Genomic DNA, 13,289 nt, shown 5'->3' with positions numbered 1-13,289 from the left:
ACTAGGAGAAGAGATTTTTCTGCACCAAAAGTTCTCTCTCATGAGGATCCAAACTGGATTTTTGTCAGCTTCGCACAAAAGAATCCATAATGTGCCCTTTGCCACGCTGCAACAGAATGCACTGAAAAGGTGTAGTTCAGTATCAGCAATAATGGCTACATGCCGCTGGTATGATGTCACTATTCTATTTACATGTGGACGATTTTGTACTTGGTAAATACTATAGCAACTCGCACCATGTTTAGCACCTTTCATCCAAGGATCTTAAAGCACTTTACAAAGGTGGGTAAGTAGTATTCATTTTTACGGATGGGGAAACAGGTACAGAGGCTAAGTTACTTCCCCAAGATCACACAGAAAGTCATTTGCAAAGTCCATCAGGGATAAAATCCACACACACACACAAATCAGGGATTAGTTAGTGCTGCTGAGAGCAGCATTAATTCATCCTCCAATTTACATAACCCTATAGAGCCACATGTCTAGATTTACACTTCAGTGACACCAATGTAACTAAGATCAAACTTGTCGCACAGAGCATAGTTGGCAGCCCAGCATCCAGTGGCAGCACATCAGGAAACAGACCTTATTTTATTTGGAGCCTGAATAGATTAGAGAGGGGAAAGTCTCTTCTTGCCTAACTGGGATTCATAGTAAATCCTGCCCCAAACCCTAGAGAACCAGCATCTTTTTACTGCTTCCACTTCCATCCATTCCACATTCCTGATAGTCTCATCAGACAAGAGGGAGGCAATGCATCATACAAGTGATGTGAAGAAAAGCTGCTGAGTTTGATTTAATTTGCTTCTCTCCACATATTTTTGTGGGGGAAGGACTGTGCACATCCCAAAGTAATTACATGCAGTAAATCCCAAAGTATCAACACTCTAGTGTTGAAGACAGAAGTATGGCAACACATATTTGAATAGAACAGTACCACCACTTACCATGTAGTTATTCCTCCCATACATACTAAGAGACAGATTTCCATTAGTTACCATGTAAGAAGTATCCTTACATGACATTTGGGCTGTTTTTTTCTGTGCTGTGAAATTAAGTGATTCGGAGGTCTCTGTTTTGGGTGCCCAACTTAAGACACCTTAGAAGTGCCTGATTTTCAGAGGGTGGGTATTCAGCACTTTCTGAAATATTAGGCCCCCTTAAGAGGTGTCTTGAATTGGCCACACAAAAATTGAGACATCCAAAATCACTAGTCATTTTGAAAGTCTTGGCCTTTGGTTTTATATAGCACTTTTCAAGGGACCAGATTCACCCAGCACAAGCATCTGCAATATGGTTCTTTGCAATTCTATGCCTCAAACTGGTAGTCTAGTAACAGTAAGCAAGTGCAGGAACCATTATATATTCAGCCATGGCTCACACCCAAAAGTTTAAGTTACTTGGTAATAGTCTATATGTAGCTAGGTGGGAAGACGACTTCTGATAGCAGAGAGCTCTTTAATTTAGCACACAAAGATATAAGAAGATCTAATGCCTGGAAGGTGAAGCTAGACAGACTAGAAAGAAGGAACCCGCCCCCCCCCTTTTTTTAAAAAAAAAAAAAAAAAAAAAGCCAGTGCAGGTCATTAATCATTAGAACAACTTACCTAGGAGTGTGGTGAATTCTACATCAATTGAAGACTTTAAATCAAAATTAGACCTCTTTAACTCAACCAAAAGTTATGGGCTTAAAGCAGGAATCACTCGTAAAAATTGTATGTCCTATTATACAGGAGACTAGATAATCATAATGGTCCTTTCTAAGCTTAAAACTCTTTGGATTTATGAACTACCTAGACCACTAGAAGCTGTTTTATTGGGGGAGGGAGTGTTAGCCAATGCAGAAGTTACCCTTTAATCTTGTCAAAAAGTGACATGGAATCTTTCATTTCTACCTGGATAGTGTCTGGAAATGAGAGGAAGGGCCTTCAGATGAACACTCTCGCAAGCACCTTCAGTAGCACAGCACTACCAGAATGTCCCTACGAAGGTACTACTCCCTGTTGACTCCGCGCCTGCTCACAGCCTCGCTCAATCCAGCTGGTCTCTTAGCTTACAAAGTGGAATCCTACCAACAGAGCTATACTTTACTAACAAGTATAATGTAGGAATATTTTAGATTAATCTAATTGCATCATTAAACTAAAACCAGGGCAGCATAAAATCTGTGATCAAATACAGAGATTAAAAGATTCCTCATTAAAAAAGTAAAATTTGCAGGCACCTTCTTAGCTTATTATTTGATTCCAGGCCTAAAGCCAGGAATCAAAATGTTGAAATCACATTACCTTATATTTTATTGAAGAAAACAACATTGCTCGCTTGAATAATCAAATGTCAATCACCAAAGCTTTTCAGCCCCTCACAGTTCTGCAAGAATTTGTCAACGACATCTGAAGAGTTGCATCATAACATCATATAAATACTACAGTATTCTAAAAACACCACCACATCATTATTGTATAAAATGTAAATCTTTCAGATAAAAACAGTAGAATGTTCTGAAATTATTTGAACATGAAGCAGTAATTGAGATTTTTATTCTGAACCTGGACATTAAAATAATTTGTCCAATTTACATCTTCAGGTCAGATCCATCTTTGAAATCAGAACTACTTGTAACTACCTAGTCACAAGTGTCGAGATACACAATGGATTGTCAGTTGTATACAACTTTTGAAAGAACCAAAAAGTTGTACATTCTTGGACCTTTTCCACTTTAAAACTACAGTAAAAATTAAAGGATGGCTTTTCAAAATGTAATATTTTTATAGCAGATCATCATGGCAATGATAATAAATTGACGCCCAGTATTATGACTTTAGCAGCAGCAAAACGTCATAATTATAGAAATGTAGGGCTGGGAGGGACCTCAAGACGTCATCTAGTCCATCCCCTGCACTGAGGCAGGGCCAAGTATTCCCAGGCCATCCCTAACAGATAATTGTCTAACTGAAAAAAACAATAGGGTGGATTCCACAACCTCCCTAGGTAGTGCTTAATTTGTGCCAGCGCGTGCCAGGGCCGAGCCCTGGCATCTCTAGGGTTGTCCGTTCAGAGACCTGGAACCTCTGCTTGCTGCATCAGTTCTGAATGTTTAAAAAAAAAAATTGCATGAGCCCTGGCAACTCTTTCATCAGAAATTAAGTACTGTCCTTGGGTAACTTATGCCAGCGGTTAACTATCTTTACACTTCGAATTTTTTTTCTAATATCTAACCTAAATTTCCCATAACACAAACTAAACAGATTACTTCTTATCCTAGCCTCAGTGGATATGGAGAACAATTGATCACCATCCACCTGCAAAAGTACCAACCAAAACCACCACCACAGAACACACGCTACTTTTTATTGTAATCTTTTGATCAAACTATTCTGTAAACTATGAAAAAAATTGCTCATCTCTAGATTATTTTTTTGCATCAGAACAGAGGACCTGTACTGTATGTCTGAAGGGTGCCATCCTTGGCTCTCATTTTTTAACTCAAAGGATGTCTTCTAAAAGGGCTTAATTTTTTTTTTTTAAAGCGTAGTCCATCAAGTCTCATTTCAAGAGGAGTGTCAGCGCTCTCTGCATAAGTGAAAAAAGCTGCTTGTTCTCTCTGGCTAAAGCAGTCTGTTTTCCGGAGCAGGAAACGAAAGAAAGTTACTTTAAAGAATGATTTTTAAACCGGTGCTAACCTGAGGAAGAGAACATTCATCTTAAGGGCAATTTCCTTAACCAGTAATTTTCTGTATTCCACATGTAATCATTCAAAATTTGTTTTGAATAGAGCTTTCTCCTTATATAACTTATTTTTCTCTTATTTGATCCTTCAAAAAAATTCTAATCCTTCTGTGTATGTTGTCATGGTCTGTTTATATGGAAAGAATTGTACTATCACAAACTTATAATTGGTAATGAAGACTTCACAAGTGGATAAGAGAAGCTGATGGGGGAAATCAGCATCAATGTTTTTGATAATGAGAAACAGATGTAATCTGATAGACTGACTCAGCAGAAACAAATACAGGTGCAGTCAAGTCAGCAATTTTCTTTAAATAATAATGCATTATTATCCGATTATAAACAAGTTAACATATGCAAAGGTGGCATGACTAAAAACAACCCTAGGTTGGGACAAGCTTACGACCCTGGTGTGAAATCCTGCCTTTCCTTCTCTGTCCCCAAGCAACCTTGTAAGTCTCTGTCTCTCTGAACACTTGTGCAAATATTAGAAGAACGTAAGCTGTTAACCTTTTGCTCACTGTGCACCAGCTAACAATTCTCCAACCTGTTGAAGGAGGGAAAGAAAATGACAAGGGATCTAAAGATTACATATACACTTTCCCCTTCTTCTAAAGCAGGGCAGTTCTGAAATCAGTCAACCTCAAGTGGAACCAAGGCCTAAATAAAATCAAACTGTTCTCATTTCATGGAATAAAAGAAAAACTAATTTGAAACAACACACACAAATCTGTTGCCAGATAACTGCTGAATAAACATGTGCACTGCTTTGTAAACAGACAAAAATGTCACGTCAGTTTTCTGTAAACAGAGTGAAGATGGACACAAGACGAAAGCAGCATCTTCCCTACCAAGGGCTTTGTTGACATTTAGTAGAGTTAATTGTAACTATTTGCTAGTTTAAAAAGTATCTTCTATTGCAGTTAGATTGCACAAACCTGAAGACACTTCACAAAAACTGGCTACAGGCTTTTCTTCTAATTTGGTGCTATCGTTTGAGAGATGAATGGCAAAAAAAAAAAAAAAGTGTCAAAAATGCAACTCAGTACATCTCTTAGGAAAACATTACAGGTCAAGTTCTGCCCTTTTGAAGGTCCTTGTGTGTAAATGGAACATTTTTTTCCACCCGAAAACAGCTAAGAACTGAAATACTGATGTTTTGTGATTCACTCATCTACGACCCCTCCCATTCAGTAAATTTTGTTTGGATTAGGAATTAAATTGGTCGGAGGGCATGTACTTGACTTATGAAGGGTGAAAAGGTTTAAGACTAGTGTTTGCTCAAAGGGACTTTTCTCCTGCACCCTTCTTTACTTAGCTTTGATGAGATTTCTCTTATGGAGAGAGGGGTGTGTTGCTATTGCTCCTATAAACTTAACATTCAGTTTAAGCAATTTCTGTTTTGATGTGGACTCTCAGACATGGTGGTCTGAAAAGAAAATGAATGACTGTATAAAGGATCAAAACTGTTCCACAGAACTAAAGACTTATTAATCAAGTCATAAATTTATTTTTATAAATCACTTAGTAGTTTGTAAAAGTTTGGTATCCCTCTGGATGAGAGATTTATAAATATTTCATTTTATAAATGGAAGATTAGTTTTGTGTCAAAAGGGTTCAGTTATGGTTTCTGTGGGAATTATGAGTCACATTTTGGTCTCAGTTATGCTGGTATAAATTTGAAGTAATTTCATAAAATCTGCTCTTCATTGTTTACTTTTCGATTTAACAGATGTAAGATTGATACATATTACACGGCCTGACTTTTGGTATTTCATAGTAATGGTGATCATTTTTGGTGGAGTGTATGCTTACGTTCCCTTACCATTTTAAATGATGATGCCCAAATATGCCTCTTACTCTTTTCTCGTCCCAGGGTTTTACAATCTCTGAGATTTTTACATCCCACAACGTGGGGAAGGGGGACTCAAATTAAGAAAAAACTTTGTTAAACATATTTAAAATTTTTGCACAATCCTTCTTGCTTTACTAGTGCAAACCTCTCAATGATTTCAGCAGGTTATGAAGCTCAGTAAGGACAGCTGAATTGGAGCCTTATTTGGGGGTAATTTCATCCTCTGGTTCTCCCAGTGCATCTAGGCTCTCTTTATCCGTCTTCTAAAAGTTGTCAAGATTGTCCCAGCTCTAGAGATGTGGGTGCTGTACAGCACTTCATAACTGACACATGCAAAAGGGTCTGGAAATTCAGTCATGGCCCAGATTCTGAATACAGTTCCACTAGTTGACTTCAATGAAGCCATTGAAAAATCCAGGTGACTTAAAAAGAGTTACTCAGACATACTGTCAGAATCTGACCAATAACTGAATTTTACATGTAAAATCTCTACCATCGTCATAAAACCTGTGAGATGATGCCACAGCCATCTAACAGGGCACAGTGATCATAAACAACAATTTAGGGTAGCTAGTGATTATTTCCAGTTGAAATCATATAGAATATAAGTATTCAGAATTTTATTACTCAAATTGTCCAGGAACTTTAACACCCACCTCTTATTAAAAAATAAGGTGCCACTGAGTTATTAAGGATGAATATTGAGGACCTCAGTTTTACATCTGATCTAAAAGATGGCATCTAAAAAGAAATATCTACCTAGGTACTAAGTAAATAATTTCTCTCTATTTTATCATTCTCAGCCTGTAGGAGACATAGCTTGGTTATTTTATAGCTTTTTGGTTTGCTTGCTTCTTTATGCCTGGTTTGAGCACAAGGCTTGTGTCTATGTCAAGAAACTACTGAAATGAATTTTGCGTTTGCTTCTGAAAGTGGTTAGCTCTGAGGACGCAGTTTTGTCTTGTAGGAGTACGTTCCATAGTCTAGGTCCAGCTCCTGTGAAAGTTCTGTTTCCTGCATTCACAAGCCTCCCCCCAGTTATCCGACAAGTTTATTGTTCCAGTGGAACACAACAACTGTCATATGAGGTCATGACTGCAGAGGAAGAAGCAATATTTCAAGTAGCTACTCCAATGCAGGACCTTGAAAATCAGGACAGAGACCTTGAACTGGACCCTCTACTTAATTGGGGAGGGGCCAGTGTAGTGTGAGGCCCAAGGTGATCATAGAAACCTATGTTTCTAAGCAGACTTTTTTTTTTAAACAGTTAGATCTTTTTCCTTCACGGGGGCTTCATTATCAAACATGAGTTGCAATAATCAAAGCTAGGTATCATAAATGCTTTCTCAGGACTTTGTTGGATAGGATGATGCTCACACTTCTGACCAGTTGAAGACAGAGCAGGCATATTTTGCTGCTAGGGCATTGAGCATTCCCAATCTGTGGACTAATTTAGTCAGTGGCAGAGCAAGGATTAGAACTCAAAACTTCCTAATGGCCAATTGTGTGCTCATTGATCCAATCCATAATACCTTTCACAAGGGCATCCTGTAGATGTAGAAAAAAAATATGTGGGGAGAGGACTGAGCCTTGAGGAATTCTACAGCAGAGGGCTTTGGAGTTGGAGTAACTGTTGCCCATAACTACTCTCAGGGTTTGGCCTGGGAGGAAGAACTTGAACTATTACAGGGTGTTTCTGTTCACCCCTGCAGCATCTTGGGCAATCAGGTGCTCAATGGCATCAAATGCCACTGAGAGGTCCAGCAAGAGGATTTTAGATGTAGTTTACTTGTCAGGGACAGCAGGAGGTCACACACCAAAGCAACAAGCTTGACTGAGAAGGATCCAGAGTGCCAGCATCTAACAGGTGTCATTTGAGAAGGTTGTTTGCTAGCTTCTCTAAGCCATTCAATTCAAGATCCACTGCAGAGATTGAGTGGGAAAATGAATGAGATTTGTGTGTGTGCAGCAAATACAAAACCTGACTGAAGTCTGGAGTATATAATTATGAAGGGAATAAACAGAAATGTTACAGTACTTTCACCTTGCATCAAATGGAAAAACTAAAGCACATCTAAAGCTAAGAAAGGTCTTTGCAGACTCTCTTTACACAGAGAACATTTATGAACAGACCAAAGTATGCAATATGGATTTTTCAAAATCATTTAAAAAATTAGATAAATATTTGACAAAAATATACTATTCAGTACAATGGCTTAAGTCTGATTGCATGGTCCAATGTTTCTAGGCCTTTTTCTGTATAATTGAATTTACTATGTAGCCATAAAACTGTAAAATGTAATGTGATCTTTCATCAGTGTAAACTGATAGTATCTTTCTCATCTGAAAATAGGTGTTCATTGTTTTAATTTCCTACAGGAAATTAATTACATTTCCTCACTTTGGCATATTACATTATGTAATGTAATAATCCAGCCCACCCAAATTATTTAAAGTTAACTATTTTTTCCTCATCCACCAAGGTGAAATCTGCTTGGAGACATGCATTAACAAATGAAAACTATACAGTAATTGGACAATTTACAACTATCTGGATAATATCCATTAAGAACCCAAATAGTGAGGGGACCAGTTCTCTCCTCCTGACATATGGAAGTTTTCTGAATAGTTATTCATTTAATGATTTCTTTTCTTTGTTCAAAACAAAAACAAATCTAAGCATCCCTATGGGAACACTAAAGATGGGCCAAAAGCACCAATCACTTGCTAGACAGTAGATACCATAGAAAAGTTACCGATAACTAGCCACAGAATTGATCTTGCATTTCATTGCAAGGAACTGAAAACATGAAATGATTTTTTGACTATTTCTTCAGTGCCATAGGTGTACAATTTTACTTTAAAAAAACAATTTCAAGAGAAAGGTGCCCCCCTGCTTAAGAGTGGCAATTGCTCTTGGTTGTGTGGTAGGAATGAGTCCCTGCCTGGACTACATCTCACATGTTGTACCACAATCTCCTTGCTGCACTCCACTAGGGAGTCCCATTTTACCCGCACAAAATTATCTTTGTTACACACACTCTAAGGCACCCAATTTTACCCTACATTTGTTGACCATACATTCTAGGACATCCCACTGCTACCTAGTTCCTAGGACTTAAGGCATAACCCAGCTGATTTAGGTACCCTCACTCTTTCCCAGTTCCTAGGACTCCAGGTGAAAGGCATCAAACTTTACCTGTCTGTGGGATCCGGACAAACACCCATTCCCTGTGGACTCAGGGCTTAATCTTCTGTGGGTTTATGGGGACTTTTACCAGTGAAAGAGCCTTACAAAGTAATATCCTACTTAATCTCTATTTATTTAACAATCACCAAAAAAAGAATGCACACACTAAGCATACAATGCTCACCACTCCCAATAAGGCAGATTAACTTTTCCTGATGGCCAGTCAGGTTCAGGTCATCTGGGGACTCTAGCTTCTGCACAGTTATGATTGGCAAAGTACTGAGGCCTGGGAGCTCTGATCTTGGGGCTGTGTCCTGGAGTTGGTTCCAAAGAACTTCCTTTTGGACCCTAGTTTATACAGTGAAACTTGAGTCTTGCTTAATTGTACCTTAACCAAGCATTTTACTGAAATATTACTGAACAATTTTCTAAACCAGTCCTAACATATTGTAAAAATTCTTTAACCAATCATACCCCACCTCCATAGCTGACTTACACCAACCAAAATTAGCTATGCAACAGACAGAAACAATCAAAAAACCAGACAGACCACACAGATAAACAATAGAGAAGTGGGGACCATAAAGACATAACCATAAAGAAGTAGGGATTTCACAACTACAACTATTGATAAGAGATTTCTTGCCAGACAGAATGCTATCAAACAAAGTTTTCCTTAACCATCTTAAGATCTGTTTCTTTATCTGGTAATGGTGGGTACTATTAGGACACGATCGCTTTTTAACAGCCAAATATTACATTATTATAATGTAATTTAGATGAAATGTGAGGATGTGACTTCCTGCTTCTTTGCTCATGGCTGCTGCTCTTCTAATATGGCTGCAGAAAAAAGTCCTCAGGCCTTACAATATGGATACAGGAAACGGCCTTATCCTTACACCATGACCATGCTGCATCAAGGTCTTGCCAGGGATTCTGGCCCAGATGAAAAACTGGAACTCAGGAAACATTGCAGCAGTTCAGTAGACATAGAATAATGTTGAACTGATTCAAAACAAAAACATTGTTTCAGAATGCTGAAGCAAAATATTCAAAAAAATTCCCATGTTAGAAATTATTAAAACATTTTGCTCTGCAAAAAGTTTTGCTATTCTGTTTGGGGTTTTTGTTTGTTTGTTTTTCCGGTCTCAAATTTAGGATTAAAAACAAAATGTTGAAATATCACCCTTCCCCTGGGCTGGAAATTTTTTAAAATAATATCCACCAAATAGTAGCCTATTTTAATATGCTTTTGAGGATCCACACTGTTCATTTCCAATGTTCTTATATTAGGAATTTAAGAGAACAAGCAACAGCTCAAACTGCAAATTATTTTAAAATTGTTAATGTTTAAGGAAGAAATTTACAATTTAGGGCTTGTCTACACAAAAACTAGAAGGAACTAGCTAAACTCATAATTTACACCTTATTTATTTATATCGATTCAGTCTGTTTGTGGATGTATATTTTGGATTCAGTGTGTCCTACTGTGATTAAACTTAAATTGATAAAAATCAACTTTGCATTTTTGCAGTTTTTCAACAGACAAGTGATAAGGGCTTCCAGCTGTTACAGATAATAGAATGGGACCACTGTGAATATACTCTATTGTTTATAATGTAAACAAGTCTCACACTGGACTCTGTGCAATATTTCAGTGGTATCTTCAGAGAGCCCCGCAATGATTTTTTTCTTTGAGGGGCCCCATCTACTATTCACTGTTAGTAAAAAGCACAGATAATTTCCCTACATTTTATTTTAAAATGGGCCTAAATAGGTACTTTAACCAGACTTTGAGGAGGCTGTGAAAAGGAGTTGTATAATCCATCATCTGCAAAGGGGTGTAATAGGGGTGCTGGACTCCCCCTCTCTTCATTCGGCCATTCCAGCCCCTCCCCTCTACCTCCATACCTATGTCATGTCTCCAAGAAGGGATTGGCTACTGGGTCTGTGTGCTGTGCATAGTGCGGTACAGGGGAACTGTCTGTCTGTTCTAGGGTTAGTCAATGTGATATATGCTGCTGGCCAGCCTTTGCCAAAATAAGAACTGAATATGAATATTGTAGTCTTCCTGCCAAGACTTCACTGACCACACAAACTGGTGATTTTCAAAAATGCACATCTTAGCCAAACCAGAACAGAATTTCATGGGAGAACGAAAAGGCACTTTTTTAGTCCCTTAAGCAAATAATGGATGTCTCAGAAAAGGTGCAAATATATTTTGTAACTGAAAAAGTGTTAGGCAACCTGTAACAACATTACCAACGAACTATTCTCCCGTGATGAGAAAGAAAAAGATATTCACTTTTGTTGTACTTTCTCAGTTTTGTCCCCAATGACAGCATTTCCAGTTCAAAGAATGCTCTTATGATTACAACACTACCTACTATATTTTAGTCCTGTCTTGTGCTGTGTTTAAGAGCATCTCATTTCCCAATGCCCTTGTGTTTGACTTTGGTTTTAAAATGGACATCTGAGGCATCCAAGTCATGGTCTTTGGTCTCTCAGCAATAATTTTTACTTCTGCTATAGCAGAGCAATCTCAGTTTCCCTACTTCAGAAGGCCTCCACAGGGGAATTACTACTTTGTAATTGCTTGACCTACACTTTGCAGTACCATCATTTGCACACAAATATTTCTACTACCCATATTGACACAGAAGGCTAAAGAGAGGTTACAGAAACTGAAGAGCATGGAATGTGACAGGCTAAAAAAAATGCCTGTGTAGTCCCCGTTCTCCTGTATCCCCCTTTTGCCTTCCCATTTCACTCTTATCTGTGTCCTGCTGAAGGTGAACTGTGATTACATAACAACTCTGGGGAGTAAGATATAAATCAGGCAACATTTTCCCTCACAAAAATGGCTTAATCAGGAGGCTATTATAAGACCTTTATAAATGTACTGTAGTTAATCATCGGGCTATGTGGGTAAATTGACATGGGAGTGTATCTATCACCTACTCTAATCGTAAGTCATATGTGCAAGGGAGAAGGGATACAGGCTGCATAAGGAATGCTGATTGTTTATGCTGTATGTAGACTGGGAAGGATGAATGGGGGTGGAATGAAAGGAAAGGAGGAAACAGTTACTAAAACTAGCTCCTGCATTTTCTCACACTTATGGGTTTAAAACACTACCGTACCACTCAATAACCCCAGTATTTGGAAAGATTTGTTACTTGGCTGATTTGTCTTAAGAATCAAAAAAGTGAGAGGTAAGAAGAAGTTTAGAAGCTCGAGACCCTTCCAAGAATCCCACAACATATTTACATATTACATATAAAAAGTACATTAAGAAGAACGTTAAGACTGCTTTCAAGTCAAGAACTCAGAAGTTGGAACTGCCAAAATTAAGGTTGCCCATACAATCTCAGTTTTCCTTCCCTGTGCAGATGCATTTTGATACAGCCTCTAGCTGCATGATCACATGCTACTTTTGCCACGACACTCCTGACCTCAATCATTACACAGGATGAATGGTGCTCAGTGAATGGGTTTTTCTTTGTACCCACGTTATTTGTGTATGGTCCCTGCTTTATTTACTGCACACTATGCAAACCCTGCACTGAACACAGAATTATTAATTTCCTAGGGGCTTTTCTATGTCACTATGAGTGCTTAGCAAACATAAATGAATTTATCTTCTTAGCAGCCCTGTAAAATGAGCTAGTATTATCATCCCCATTTTACAGATGAGGACTTACAGGTCAGAGAGATTAAGGACAAAAGTGACAGAAGTTTCCACTGATTTTGGGTGCCCACTTTCATAGGTGCTGTAAGTAGGGGTGCTACCACACCCCCTGGCTTGAAGTGGTTTCCATCATATCCAGGGTTTACAGTTTGGTTCAGTGGCTCTCAGCACCCCCACTACACAAATTGTTCCAGCACCACTCCTCACTTTGAGACAAGAAATGTCCAATTTTTCAGAGTACCTAGTGTTTATAGCAGGTTATATGTTCAGAGCATGGCTTCCATTAATTTCAGTTGCAATTGGGTATGTTCAGCACTTCTTCCAATCAAGCCTAGATGCCTCAAATTGGGAATACAGAAAATACAGAACCCATAATTAGTTACTGACACCTGCAAAAGGTTTGGTGTCACTAACTTGCTCATTATCACATAGGAACTCTGTGGCAGAGGCAGGGATAGAATCCAATTTTCCAGGATGATATTGTCACAGTTCAGGGCAACACCACCGATATTCCCCCTCTGTGGTCCAGCAGGGGCACCCACTTCTTTTGGGTAGAGACCCACATATCTCCCTCCTGACAAGGGTTTTTCCAGGTTGCAGAATCCCCTACCTACACTGTGAATTCCCAAGCAAGCCAGACACCCAAAAGATCAGAGTTTCCACTTCGCTTTCTCTTCAAAGCTTATGAACAGCTGTAATTGCCCCCAGTTATAAGCTACCACACAGCTCATTCCAAGCAATTACCTATATTCTTTAGGTAAAAGCACTACAGAGAAAACATATTAAAAACAATAAAAGAATGTATGTATGTTCTATGCTTTTTA

General features: G+C 38.5%; 1 long non-coding RNA gene across 2 annotated transcripts in view; it reads left to right on the top strand.

Moving 5' to 3' along the window:
• The window catches only part of LOC144264118 (uncharacterized), a 41,594-nt gene extending 31,340 nt beyond the window's left edge, over window positions 1–10,254 (top strand). For both annotated transcript variants that reach the window (XR_013345953.1, XR_013345952.1), the window contains exons 5-6: window positions 1,904–1,990; window positions 3,266–10,254. This is a non-coding gene — a long non-coding RNA (uncharacterized LOC144264118). The remainder of the gene's footprint in view (window positions 1–1,903; window positions 1,991–3,265) is intronic.
• Window positions 10,255–13,289: the final 3,035 nt, after the last annotated feature.

Source organism: Eretmochelys imbricata, chromosome 4 (genome assembly GCF_965152235.1).
Source record: "Eretmochelys imbricata isolate rEreImb1 chromosome 4, rEreImb1.hap1, whole genome shotgun sequence".
Taxonomy (NCBI): domain Eukaryota; kingdom Metazoa; phylum Chordata; order Testudines; family Cheloniidae; genus Eretmochelys; species Eretmochelys imbricata.
Note: the sequence above shows the minus strand (reverse complement) of the source record. Positions and strands in the feature narration are given on the sequence as shown.